We start from the raw sequence: 15,000 nt of genomic DNA, 5'->3' as shown, positions 1-15,000 counted from the left end.
TAGCTATTGCATTAAAGAAGAAAAGAAACTAATAGAAGTCGAAGACGCGGAATGATAGTGAATAGAGAGAAAGATTCTTCTGATTTTCTTGTTTCTATCTACTAGACGCCGTAGAGAATTGAGAATTTTCATGTCTTTCAATTCTCGTACTCGTAATTGGAAAGTTATGGAAGGAGACCCATCATTTTGCAATGAAAACAACATATAAAACTCTGGACAATTTCGAAATCAGGCCAAGCGTCTTAATACATATGCAAAAAAATTCATTATTGGCCCACCATTGATTAGAAGATTTAGCTTGTATGAATCGCTATTGGTTTGATACGAATAATGACAATCGTTTCAGTATGTTAAGGATACAGATGTATCCACAATTCATTTAGAGTTACTTAATAGTCTATTTCTTATACCATATCTCTATCCCGTGAAATTCTCGAGCCAAAAGATGGATGCATATGCTGTGTTTCATTTTGCTAAATGATATCAATTAAATGGTGTATCAATTCCATAAATTGCATATAGCAATAAATAAATCAGCAAAATTCTTTCTAATATTTTAGATAGAAGAAACATTTCTTCTATCTAAAATATTAGAAAGAATGTACCCTTCTATCCAAATCCAATTTGCATCGATAAAATAAATCCAAATTCCAGTAGTAGATGAATAATTGCAAATTTGTGTGTGTACGAGATTAGAATAACTTCAAAATAACTGACATAATTTTGTATTTTTCCTGATCAGAAAAATACATGAAAAAGAAAGGAGGTAGAAAAATTTTTGGATTTATGGTTAAAGAAGAAAAAGAAGAAAACAGGGGTTCTGTTGAATTTCAAGTATTCAGTTTCACCAATAAGATACGGAGACTTGCTTCACATTTGGAATTACACAAAAAAGATTTTTCATCGGAAAGAGGTCTACGAAGACTTTTGGGAAAACGTCGACGTTTGCTGGCTTATTTGGCAAAGAAAAATAGAGTACGTTATAAGAAATTAATCGGTCAGTTGAATATTCGGGAGCAGTAATTTAATCGTTCAAATTTTTTTCTTGTTTTATTATTTTTTTAGTAGTCTTATAGTAGTCTTAGATTTTTCATTTTGATGAGCCTCGCTTTGAGGAATTCATGGAATAATCCATTTTCATGGAATAATGAATTAAGGAAGAAAGGATATGAGTCTACCGCTTACAAGAAAAGATCTCATGATAGTCAATATGGGCCCTCAACACCCATCAATGCATGGTGTTCTTCGACTGATCGTTACTCTCGATGGTGAGGATGTTATTGATTGTGAACCCATATTAGGGTATTTACACAGAGGAATGGAAAAAATCGCGGAAAACCGAACTATTATACAATACTTACCTTATGTAACAAGGTGGGATTATTTAGCTACTATGTTTACAGAAGCAATAACAGTAAATGCACCAGAATTCTTGGAGAATATTCAAATACCACAAAGAGCCAGCTATATTAGGGTAATTATGTTAGAATTAAGCCGGATAGCTTCTCACTTGCTATGGCTTGGACCTTTTATGGCGGATCTCGGCGCACAGACTCCTTTTTTCTATATTTTTAGAGAGAGAGAATTAATATATGATCTATTTGAAGCTGCTACAGGTATGCGAATGATGCACAATTACTTTCGCATCGGAGGAGTAGCCGCCGATCTACCTTATGGATGGATCGATAAATGTTTAGATTTCTGTGATTATTTTTTACGCGGAGTTGTTGAATATCAACAACTTATTACACAGAATCCAATTTTTTTAGAGCGAGTTGAAGGAGTAGGTTTTATTAGCGGAGAAGAAGCAGTAAATTGGGGCTTATCGGGACCGATGTTACGAGCTTCTGGAATACAATGGGATCTTCGTAAAGTAGATCCTTATGAGTCTTACAACCAATTTGATTGGAAAGTCCAATGGCAAAAAGAAGGGGATTCGTTAGCTCGCTATTTAGTACGAATTGGTGAAATGAGGGAATCCATCAAAATAATTCAACAAGCTGTAGAAAAAATTCCTGGAGGACCTTATGAAAATTTAGAAGTCCGACGCTTTAAGAAAGAAAATAATTCTGAATGGAATGATTTTGAGTATAAATTTCTTGGTAAAAAACCTTCGCCCAATTTTGAATTGTCAAGACAAGAGCTTTATGTAAGAGTAGAAGCCCCAAAAGGTGAATTAGGGATTTATCTAGTAGGAGATGATAGCCTTTTCCCCTGGAGATGGAAAATCCGTCCACCCGGGTTTATTAATTTGCAAATTCTTCCTCAGCTAGTTAAAAAAATGAAATTGGCTGATATCATGACGATATTAGGTAGTATAGATATCATTATGGGGGAAGTTGATCGTTGAAATGATAATAGATAGGGTAGAGGTAGAAACTATCAATTCTTTTTCGAAATTGGAATTATTAAAAGAAGTCTATGGACTGATATCGATTCTACCCATTTTGACCCTCCTTTTGGGAATAACAATAGAGGTACTCGTAATTGTGTGGTTAGAAAGAGAAATATCTGCGTCGATACAACAACGTATTGGTCCTGAATATGCTGGCCCCCTGGGCCTGCTTCAAGCTATAGCAGATGGGACTAAGCTACTTTTTAAAGAAGATATTCTGCCATCCCGAGGAGATATTTCTTTATTTAGCATTGGACCCTCTATAGCAGTCATATCAGTTTTATTAAGTTTTTTAGTTATCCCTTTGGGATATCATTTTGTTTTAGCCGATCTTAGTATTGGTGTTTTTTTATGGATTGCCATTTCAAGTATAGCTCCTATTGGTCTTCTTATGGCAGGATATAGCTCAAATAATAAATATTCTTTTTCAGGCGGTCTACGAGCTGCTGCTCAATCCATTAGTTATGAAATACCATTAACTTTTTGTGTGCTAGCAATATCTCTACGTGTGATTCGTTAAAATAGATCTTTTTCCTATAAAATCCATTAACTATTTATATTCCTTTTCTTATTTAGTATTTGGGTTGGTAAGTTAAACTAGATAGCTATATGAGTGAAACAAAACAGCTTATAAATTTGTAGTAAAAAGAAAAAATCTCATTTCCTACGTACAAGAAAAAAGTGGAAGTAAACATAAGCAGTGTAAACTCTTTATCCCAAGGTTGATATTTTTTAATTAGTCATCATATCTTGAAGCGGCCAAGAATAAAGGATTCACGATATGGAATTCCATTACTAGAATACTCCTAGTTATTACTATAACTTAATAATCCATAAGAAGAATCCACCAAAAGTTAGTGAAGGGTTAGGAACACTAAAGTACATAAAGGATTAGTAATGGAAAATCTAAAACATTAGAGATTTTTGCCCATAAAAGGAATCATAATAAGGACTTGCAATTTGTAGAAATTATCAAGTAGTACTTTCTTCGGATTCCGATCCAGAGTATGTTCCCATTCACTTGTTAAGGAAATGGCTATCAAGAACGAATTAACCCTTTATCCATTTTTTCTTTTTAAATACCCCCTCCCTGGGGAAAGAAGAATAGTAAAAAAGATATGGAGTGCACTAGAAAAAATTTTCATTATTTCCTTCCTCTATCCATATTCATGCAGAATTGCTCATGAACTAATACCCAACTCTTTCCATTTATTAATTGAATTCCTATAACAAGTAACAAGTGTTTTATTCCAAGATTAAGTTATTACTGAACAAAGAAAAATTTTCATTATATTATAAAGGATGAGATCAATTCGGAAGCGCTTTTTCTTATTCTAGCAGACGGAATTCCTTTGGTCTAATTTAGGACTTTCAAATCTATTTTATTTTATCTAATTCTATCTACGCCCCCGGGGCTAGGAACAAAACAGTCCTTTCCTTTTTCTGATCATAGAGAAGCCGTATGAAGCTAAGGTTTCATGTACGGTTTTGAAATAGCGGTGGGAACTGTGATGTTATCACCGACTATGATTATCTAACAGTTCAAGTACAGTTGATATAGTTGAAGCACAGTCAAAATACGGTTTTTTTGGATGGAATATTTGGCGTCAGCCTATAGGTTTTCTGGTTTTTTTAATTTCTTCTTTGGCAGAATGTGAAAGATTACCCTTTGATTTACCAGAAGCGGAGGAAGAATTAGTAGCAGGTTACCAAACTGAATATTCCGGTATCAAATATGGTTTATTTTATCTTGTTTCTTACCTAAATTTATTAGTTTCTTCTTTATTTGTAACAGTTCTCTACTTGGGCGGGTGGAATTTATCTATTCCCTATATATCCTTTTTTGATTTTTTCCAAATGAATAAAGCAGTTGGAATTTTGGAAATGACAATGGGTATATTTATTACATTAACTAAAGCTTATTTATTTCTCTTCATTTCTATCACAATAAGATGGACTTTACCGAGGATGAGAATGGATCAGTTATTAAATCTTGGATGGAAATTTCTTTTACCTATTTCCCTGGGCAATCTCTTATTAACAACCTCTTCTCAACTTGTTTCACTATAAATAAGATAATACAATAATAGTAAGAATATTTTCAACACAAAAGCTCTCTCAAACAAGAGAAAGAACATATCTTTTTCATAGATATTTAGAATGAATATGTTCCCTATGGTAACTGGGTTCATGAGTTATGGTCAACAAACAATACGTGCTACAAGGTACATAGGTCAAAGTTTCATAACTACCTTATCCCACACAAATCGTTTACCTATAACGATTCACTACCCTTATGAAAAATCAATTACACCAGAGCGTTTCCGAGGGCGAATCCACTTTGAATTTGATAAATGTATTGCTTGTGAAGTATGTGTTCGCGTATGTCCGATAGATTTACCCGTTGTGGATTGGAGATTTGAAAAGGATATTAAAAGAAAACAATTGCTTAATTATAGTATTGATTTCGGAGTTTGTATATTTTGTGGCAATTGTGTTGAGTACTGTCCAACAAGCTGTTTATCAATGACTGAAGAATATGAACTTTCTACCTATGATCGTCATGAATTGAATTACAATCAAATTGCTTTAAGTCGGTTACCAATCTCCATAATGGGAGATTACACAATTCAAACAATTAGGAATTCGTCTGAAAGTAAAATAAACAAAGAAAAATCTTCGAATTCAAGAACGATTACTGATTACTAAACTTTGATTTTGTCTTTCTGTTATAAAAATCTAATAATTCTTTATTAAACTTTAAAATTAAACTATAAAGAAAAACGAAAAACTACTGCTTATTGGAAATTATTTCTTATTTTAAATCAGACTAGATTTTCGTGATATAATATAATTTATAACTATAAGTTTATACACAAAAAAATACCCTAATCCTTTTTTCCTTCCTTGAATCCTTTAGTTTTAGTCAGTTCATGAAAAATTTTATACTATTAATTTCTTTTTATCCATAATGGATTTACCTGGACCAATACATGAGATTCTTATGCTATTTGGGGGATTTGTTCTTCTACTAGGGGGTCTAGGAGTAGTATTACTTACCAACCCCATTTATTCTGCCTTTTCGCTGGGATTAGTTCTTGTTTGTATATCCTTATTCTATTTTTTATTAAATTCCTACTTTGTAGCTGTCGCACAACTTCTTATTTATGTGGGAGCCATAAATGTCTTGATCATATTCGCTGTAATGTTCGTAAATGGCTCAGAATGGTCTAAAGATAAGAATTATTGGACTATTGGAGATGGGTTCACTTCACTCGTTTGTATAACTATTGTTTTTTCACTAATGACTACTATCCCAGATACGTCGTGGTATGGAATTCTTTGGACTACAAGATCAAACCAAATAGTAGAACAGGGTCTCATAAATAATGTTCAACAAATTGGAATTCATTTAGCAACCGATTTTTATCTTCCGTTTGAACTCATTTCCATAATTCTTCTAGTTTCTTTAATAGGTGCAATTACTATGGCTCGGCAATAAGAAAACTTAGAAAAAGTACAAATTATAAGAATTGCAAATCTAAAATAAATAACTAAAGAATCACAATTTTGATTTAGTAAAATCCATCTACTGCCAACAAATACCTCCTTTTTTTTTTTTTTTTTTTTCTTTTGTTGTGTAATTGTTCTATTGTAATTAATTGAATCGGTTCAATTCTTGCCCTCATATTGAAATGAATCGAGATTGATAAGGAGTTAGTTAATGATGTTTGAGCATGTACTTTTTTTGAGTGTCTATTTATTTTCGATTGGTATCTATGGATTGATCACAAGCCGAAACATGGTTAGAGCTCTAATATGTCTTGAACTTATACTGAATTCAATTAATCTAAATCTCGTAACATTTTCTGATCTATTTGATAGTCGCCAATTAAAAGGAGATATTTTCGCAATTTTTGTTATAGCCCTTGCAGCTGCTGAAGCCGCTATTGGACTATCCATTCTTTCTTCCATCCATCGTAATAGGAAATCCACTCGTATCAATCAATCTAATTTATTGAATAATTAGACTTTTGAATAATTAGACATAGAATCCTCTAAACAAAGGCGCACATATTAAAATAAATAGAAATCAATACTATTTTCTTAGTATTATTTGAGAATATCCATTTTTTTTAGTAGATTATTGCATAGTATTCTTTTTCACTTAAATGAATTTTTGTATTTGTAATTCATTGATATTGCAATTTGAATATTGCAATAATTTATATTGAAAAGACGATAGCCAATTTATTGGCTAATTCGAATTCGTCTGTACAATTCGTAAAATTCTTTCTTATTTCTTATTTATTGTTGAAATCCAAAATTAAAGTCTCTTGGCTCTCTTCACGCTTTCTCACAAACAGATTAAAAAATAGATTTTTTTTTTTGAAGTTTGGATAAACCATTGCTTCGTCTGGTGTCTACAATACATATGACTCATTATAGTACTAATTTCATTTTTACCAGATCGAAAAATTTTATGTTGAAAAGAAAAATTTATAGATCCAATGTCACATTCCGTAAAAATTTACGATACATGTATAGGATGCACTCAATGTGTACGAGCTTGTCCAACAGATGTATTAGAAATGATACCCTGGGATGGATGTAAAGCCAAGCAAATTGCTTCCGCGCCGAGAACCGAAGATTGTGTGGGTTGTAAGAGATGTGAATCTGCCTGCCCGACAGATTTTTTAAGTGTCCGCGTTTATTTAGGGCCTGAAACAACACGTAGCATGGCTCTATCTTATTGATACGTTACAAAAAACTTCACTCGAATCGTCTGATTCCTCTTTACCGAAGAAGCCTGTGCTCGAAATAATCGAGCACGGGCTTTTCTGGTCAAAACGTATCTTGTCTTTATCACTTTATCATGAGTTATTTTCCTTGGTTAACAATACTTGTTGTTTTGCCGATATTTGCAGGTTCATTAATTTTCTTTTTACCTCATAAGGGAAACAAAGTCGTTAGGTGGTATACTATATCTATTTGTTTATTAGAATTCCTTCTAATGACTTATGCGTTCTGTTATCATTTCCAACTGGAGGATCCCTTAATCCAATTAAAGGAGGATTATAAATGGATAGATGTCTTCGATTTCCACTGGAGATTGGGAATCGATGGACTTTCATTAGGATCTATTTTATTGACAGGATTTATCACTACTTTAGCTACTTTAGCAGCTTGGCCAATTACACGGAATTCGCGATTATTCTATTTCCTGATGCTCGCAATGTATAGTGGTCAAATAGGATTATTTTCTTCGCGAGACCTTTTACTTTTTTTTATCATGTGGGAGTTAGAATTAATTCCTGTTTACTTACTTTTATCCATGTGGGGGGGGAAGAGGCGTCTATATTCAGCTACAAAGTTTATTTTGTATACTGCAGGCGGTTCCATTTTTTTCTTAATCGGAGTTCTGGGTATGGGCTTATATGGTTCCAACGAACCAGGATTAGATTTGGAAAGATTAATTAATCAATCATACCCTGCAACCTTGGAAATACTTTTATATTTTGGCTTCCTTATTGCTTATGCTGTCAAATTGCCGATTATACCCCTACATACGTGGTTACCAGATACCCATGGGGAAGCACATTATAGTACATGTATGCTTTTAGCGGGAATATTATTAAAGATGGGAGCATATGGATTGATTCGGATCAACATGGAATTGTTACCTCATGCTCATTATCTATTTTCGCCCTGGTTAGTAATAATAGGAGCGATCCAAATAATCTATGCAGCTTCAACTTCTCTTGGTCAACGAAATTTCAAAAAAAGAATAGCTTATTCCTCTGTATCTCACATGGGTTTCATAATTATAGGAATTGGTTCCATAACCAACATTGGACTCAATGGAGCTATTTTACAAATATTATCCCATGGATTTATTGGTGCTACACTTTTTTTCTTGGCAGGAACCGCTTCTGATAGAATGCGTCTTGTTTATCTCGAAGAACTGGGGGGAATATCTATCCCAATGCCTAAAATTTTTACCATGTTTAGTAGCTTTTCAATGGCTTCTCTTGCCTTACCAGGAATGAGTGGTTTTGTCGCAGAATTAGTAGTATTTTTTGGACTAATTACTAGTCCAAAATTTCTGTTAATGCCAAAAACACTAATTACTTTTGTAATGGCAATTGGAATGATATTAACTCCTATTTATTTATTATCTATGTTACGCCAGATGTTCTATGGATACAAGCTATTTAATGTTCCAAACGCAAATTTTGTGGATTCTGGACCACGAGAACTCTTTATTTTAATCTGTATCTTTTTACCAGTAATAGGAATTGGTATTTATCCAGATTTTGTTCTCTCCCTATCCGTTGACAGGGTAGAGGCTCTCTTATCCAATTATTATCCTAAATAGGTTTGCTTTTTTTTACTCGTCTGCTCTATTAATGCAGAAATAAGTAAAAAAGTATATAATGCAGAAATAAGTAAAAAAGTATAATTAGATCTATCTCGAATTTTTGAGAACCCTTTGATAAGGCGTTCAAGGGGTTCTCAAATAAAACATAAAAGTAAAAACCTTCATTTCATGAAGGTTTTATTTTATGTAATCATTTAGGTGTTAATGTAAACGAACCATAACTATGTAAGCCTATTCCTAATAGATTTATACCAAAATAACAAATCCAAATTATAAGAAATCCTATCAAAGCTATAAGTGCAGAATTCGTACCCTTCCAATTTGGATTTGTTCTACTATGTAAATAAATTGCGAATATGGTCCAAGTAATAAATGCCCAAGTTTCCTTAGGATCCCAATTCCAATAGGATCCCCAGGCCTCATTAGCCCATACTGCTCCACAAAGAATACCTACGGTTAAAAGGGTAAATCCTAGGCTAATGACACGATAACTCCAAGAATCCAAACGCTCCGTTAATTGATATTTGTAATAATTTGGAAATGAAGGGACAGAGGTTCTTTTTAAAGCACTTCTTTTTGCATAAAAATATTTAATATCACTAAAGAAAAATGTTTTATTTAAAACATTTTTTTTCTTTTTAGAAAAGAAATGGAAATTATTTCGAAATCTAATGATTAGAATAGCGGCAGATAATAAGGATCCGCACAAAAGAGTTGCATAGCTTAATAACATCATACTGACATGCATCATTAACCACTGAGATTGTAGAGCAGGTACTAGTATCGTGGATTGATGCATTTCAGTTAAAAGACCCGATGTGGCAAAGCCTTGCGTTAAAATAGTACTTGGCGTAGTTATTGTGCTTAAATCATTTTTAGAGTTCTGTATTTTAGGAATGGTATGAAGAATATACAGGGCCCATGAAAGGAAGATCAATGACTCATATAAATTACTTAATGGAAAATGTCCCGAGGAAGCCCAACGAGAAACTAAGAATCCTGTTATAGAGAAAAAAGTAACTATCATTCCTTTTTCTGACGAATCGCGTAATCCTCCAAGTTCACGAACTAATAAGGTTATAAAATGAATCGTAATCACAATTGAAATCGTTGAGAAAGAGATATGAGTTAGTATATGTTCTAAAGTTGCAAATAGCATAAGGGGAAGGTCCCATTACAAAATTGTAAATTTCGAATTGATTTCTAATCTATTGTATTCTTTTTCAAGAATGCCGCCACTCGGATTCGAACCGAGATGCTTGAGCACTGCTTCCTAAGAGCAGCGTGTCTACCAATTTCACCATGGCGGCTAACTTCAAATAATAGGTAACTTAAAAGAATAATAGCTATTATCTTGGGAATCGTCGATATTGGGAAAGTCCATAAAATTTAGGAACATTAGAGTTTTCATTAAAATAGACTTCGTTTGGTAGTATCGTTTCCATTTTTTTTTTTTACAATAAACTCTTGCTTTGCCCAATAGAAACACAAACACTGCTTGAAAGAGTTGGAACTTCTTTTTTCTAACTTGCAATTATAGAACTAATTTTTTCTAATTAATTTCCCCTTTACATTTTGAAAATTCTTTCAATACAATGAAAAAAATCCAAAAGGGTTTCTATTTAATGATGAAATTAAAATAAAATGGATAAATAGAAAAGGCTTTTTGGATTTTTTAAAAATTTCTAGAATGAAAGTCTTTATGCTCTTATTAATAAGATTTACTAACCTTATGATTTTGGAGAAGATAGGTGGAAGTTGTAAGTCCTATTGTAAGAATACTCCACTTTTCATAATTTTCCTAATAGAATATGAGGATTCTATTAGGAAAATTATGAAAAGTTCATTGATAGGAAAAGAATACTTAGCACACAGTATACCAAACAAAACTTTTTTTTTCTTGTATATATAAGATAAGAGGGGTTTTTTGTTCTAAGAATATTGTACCGAGTAATTCGACACATAAAAGTACATTCAAAGAAGAATCCAAATTATTAAATAATTGGAATTCTTTTTTGATAAGTCAATTCATATTATTCCAAAATCTTATTATTTGTTTGTTGCCCAGAAAAACCCTTTGGTTTTGGATGCTCATTACCGCTCGAAAATGATCTTGATTTTACTAAAGAATAAGATTGTACTATGGAAAAATAAGTCTTTTTCTTCCAAATATTTTTACGAATACGCTTTTTTGACATTGAAGTACGTTTTTTTGGAACTGCCATTCAAAAAGGAAATTACTTTTTTCTAGTTGTATGTGAAAGACATCTATTGCTGCAAATCAATCCTTCTTTCTTCTTTTTATTAGTATTTATACTTAGATACTGAAAGATACTTAAATTTTGAATTATTTTTTACTTCATTTTGTCTAATGCGGATAAGACAACAAGAATTTTTTAACATTTTTTCTTTATATATTTTATACTTTTTTTTTAATAATATAGAATATATAGAAGGGTTTCTCATTTAAATCTATTTATATCTATTTATATATCAAGTATACTCCATATATAGATATATGGTATGGAAGCCTATCCCCCATATAAGATAAGACGGGGGGATAAAAAGAAGGGAAAATGAAAATAGTTAATTAAGTTCAGAATGGTATTCCATAAAGGAAAGGAATTCCAATCAAAACAAAAAATACTGAGTCTCTTAAACAAGACATTCTAAAACTTAGGTAATTTATAGTCATTAGAATTTTAGTTCTATATGAAGTAAGGACTATTCGATAATTTCTTATAAACATAGGTTTTCATTGGAATTCACTCAATCAGTTAATTATGGAACAAGAGAGCTGTTTCATCTTTGTTTTAAAGAAATATAAAAATGAATTATGAATAGAAAGTAAAATGATTCCACTTTTTTTTTTTTATTTTTATAAATATCTTTATTTAGTTAATAAAATAACTTCGTTACCTAGTTATTTTATTAACTTTTTTAATTTAACCAACTAAACCCATTCTTAATTTTTAATTATTTCAATGAGATAAATTTTGGAAAAATTAAGAATTTCAGTATTTTTTCTTATTCTTTTTATTTATTCTTTCAGAAAGAGATAAGAATTGGTTTGGTGAATCGGAAACAATTTTATAGAAAAATTGAAGTAAAAATTGAAGTAAAAATTGCAATTTCTTTTCTTATGGAACATACATATCAATATGCATGGGTAATCCCTCTTCTCCCACTTCCAGTTATTATGTCAATGGGATTTGGCCTTATTCTTATTCCGACAGCAACAAAAAATCTTCGTCGCATATGGGCTTTTCCTAGTGTTTTACTCTTAAGTATAGCTATGGTATTCTCAGTTCAACTGTCTATTCAACAAATAAATGGAAGTTCGATCTATCAATATCTATGGTCTTGGACCGTCAATAATGATTTTTCTTTAGAATTTGGATACTTGATTGACCCACTTACTTCTATTATGTTAATACTAATTACTACTGTAGGAATCCTGGTTCTTATTTATAGTGATGGTTATATGTCTCACGATGAAGGATATTTGAGATTTTTTGTTTATATAAGTTTTTTCAATACTTCCATGTTGGGATTGGTTACTAGCTCCAATTTGATACAAATTTATTTTTTTTGGGAACTCGTGGGAATGTGTTCTTATTTATTGATAGGCTTTTGGTTTACACGACCAATCGCAGCGAGTGCTTGTCAAAAAGCTTTTGTAACTAATCGTGTAGGGGATTTTGGTCTATTATTAGGAATTTTAGGTTTTTTTTGGATAACAGGTAGTTTAGAGTTTAGGGATTTGTTCAAAATAGCTAATAACTGGATTCCTAATAATGGAATTAACTCTTTACTTACTACTTTGTGTGCTTTTTTATTATTCCTTGGTGCAGTTGCGAAATCCGCACAATTCCCTCTTCACGTATGGTTACCCGATGCTATGGAAGGGCCCACTCCTATTTCGGCTCTTATACACGCAGCAACTATGGTTGCTGCGGGAATTTTTCTTCTAGCTCGACTTCTTCCTCTTTTCATATCTTTACCTTTGATAATGAGTTTTATTTCTTTAGTAGGTACAATAACACTATTCTTAGGAGCTACTTTAGCTCTTGCTCAGAGAGTATATTAAAAGAAGCTTAGCCTATTCTACAATGTCTCAATTGGGTTATATGATGTTAGCTCTAGGTATAGGTTCTTATCAAGCTGCTTTATTCCATTTGATCACTCATGCTTATTCAAAAGCTTTATTGTTCTTGGGATCCGGATCCGTTATTCATTCAATGGAACCTCTTGTTGGATATTCACCAGATAAAAGTCAAAATATGGTTCTTATGGGCGGTTTAAGAAAATACATTCCAATCACAAGAACTACTTTTTTATGGGGTACACTTTCTCTTTGTGGTATTCCACCTCTTGCTTGCTTCTGGTCCAAAGATGAAATCCTTAGTAATAGTTGGTTGTATTCGCCCTTTTTTGGAATAATAGCCTCCTTTACTGCAGGATTAACTGCCTTTTATATGTTTCGGATATATTTACTTACATTTGATGGGTATTTGCGTGTTCATTTTCAAAATTACAGTAGCACTAAAGAGAGTTCCTTGTATTCAATATCCTTATGGGGAAAAAGGATACCCAAAGGAGTGAATAGGGATTTCGTTTTATCAACAACGAAGAGTGGAGTTTCTTTTTTTTCACAAAATATACCAAAAATTCAAGGTAATACAAGAAATAGGATAGGATCCTTTACTACGTCTTTTGGGGCTAAAAAAACTTTTGCCTATCCGCATGAAACGGGAAATACTATGTTATTTCCTCTTCTTATATTACTACTTTTCACTTTGTTCATTGGATTCATAGGAATCTCTTTTGATAATGGAGGAATTGGTAATGGAATAGCAGAGTTAACCATATTATCAAAGTGGTTAACTCCCTCAATAAACTTTACCCAGGAAAGTTCTAATTCTTTTGTAAATTCATATGAATTTATTACTAATGCAATTTCTTCTGTAAGTCTAGCTATCTTTGGTTTATTCATAGCATATATCTTCTATGGATCCGCTTATTCTTTTTTTCAGAATTTGGATTTAATAAACTCTTTTTACAAAGGAAATCCTAAAAAAGAATTTTTAGATCAAGTAAAAAAAAATATATACAGTTGGTCATATAATCGTGGTTATATAGATATTTTCTATACTAGGGTCTTTACCCTCGGTATAAGAGGGTTAACCGAACTCACGGAGTTTTTTGATAAGGGTGTTATTGATGGAATTACCAATGGAGTGGGTCTTGCTAGTTTTTGTATAGGAGAGGAAATTAAATATGTAGGGGGAGGTCGAATCTCGTCTTATTTATTCTTTTTTTTATGTTATGTATCTGTGTTTTTATTCTTTTTTCTTTCTTAAGTTAAGGAATTTACAACAAGTCTCTTGCAAAAATAACTATCCTATCCCCTTTCTACAATCTCTCTATATCCTTGTTACATAAGGTAAGTATTGTATAATAGTTCGGTTTTCCGCGATTTTTTCCATTCCTCTGTGTAAATACCCTAATATGGGTTCACAATCAATAACATCCTCACCATCGAGAGTAACGATCAGTCGAAGAACACCATGCATTGATGGGTGTTGAGGGCCCATATTGACTATCATGAGATCTTTTCTTGTAAGCGGTAGACTCATATCCTTTCTTCCTTAATTCATTATTCCATGAAAATGGATTATTCCATGAATTCCTCAAAGCGAGGCTCATCAAAATGAAAAATCTAAGACTACTATAAGACTACTAAAAAAATAATAAAACAAGAAAAAAATTTGAACGATTAAATTACTGCTCCCGAATATTCAACTGACCGATTAATTTCTTATAACGTACTCTATTTTTCTTTGCCAAATAAGCCAGCAAACGTCGACGTTTTCCCAAAAGTCTTCGTAGACCTCTTTCCGATGAAAAATCTTTTTTGTGTAATTCCAAATGTGAAGCAAGTCTCCGTATCTTATTGGTGAAACTGAATACTTGAAATTCAACAGAACCCCTGTTTTCTTCTTTTTCTTCTTTAACCATAAATCCAAAAATTTTTCTACCTCCTTTCTTTTTCATGTATTTTTCTGATCAGGAAAAATACAAAATTATGTCAGTTATTTTGAAGTTATTCTAATCTCGTACACACACAAATTTGCAATTATTCATCTACTACTGGAATTTGGATTTATTTTATCGATGCAAATTGGATTTGGATAGAAGGGTACATTCTTTCTAATATTTT

The sequence above is a fragment of the Triticum urartu genome, unplaced genomic scaffold, assembly GCF_056163025.1.
Source record: "Triticum urartu cultivar PI428250 unplaced genomic scaffold, HENAU_Tu73 scaffold1, whole genome shotgun sequence".
Taxonomy (NCBI): domain Eukaryota; kingdom Viridiplantae; phylum Streptophyta; class Magnoliopsida; order Poales; family Poaceae; genus Triticum; species Triticum urartu.
This window is presented reverse-complemented; position numbering follows the sequence as displayed.